Genomic DNA, 471 nt, shown 5'->3' on the forward strand with positions numbered 1-471 from the left:
GCATTATGACGGCTATGTGAGAAACTGTCTAGTGCAATAATGGAATCCAATATCAAGGGAGTCAAGGGAACCATAAGAAATTATATCATCCCAATTGAAAGAGCTGCAGAGTTGACCTACCATAGAAAACTGTACACGTATCTCCCCTTGACGCTTAACTGCAACGGGGATTTAAAAAAAAAAAAATTAAAAGTATAAGTTGAAAGACAATATCTGGGAAAATACAAGACACAATTTAATGTGGTCAAAACTATTAATAATCTTGAGAATCAAAAGTCAACTTTGAAACTGCAAAAAACTTTGTAAATGACTGACGCCTTTGAAGTTCTGTTGATTGTATCTTGCGTGTTTTGCTGCACCTTGCTTCTCGTTTGTTTGAGACAGACCTTAGCAGAACAACAATTCTTATTATTATTATTAGTAGTAGTAGTAGTAGTAGTAGTAGTAGTAGTAGTAGTAGTAGTAGTAGTA

Source organism: Aplysia californica, unplaced genomic scaffold, assembly GCF_000002075.1.
Source record: "Aplysia californica isolate F4 #8 unplaced genomic scaffold, AplCal3.0 scaffold00299, whole genome shotgun sequence".
Lineage (NCBI taxonomy): Eukaryota > Metazoa > Mollusca > Gastropoda > Aplysiida > Aplysiidae > Aplysia > Aplysia californica.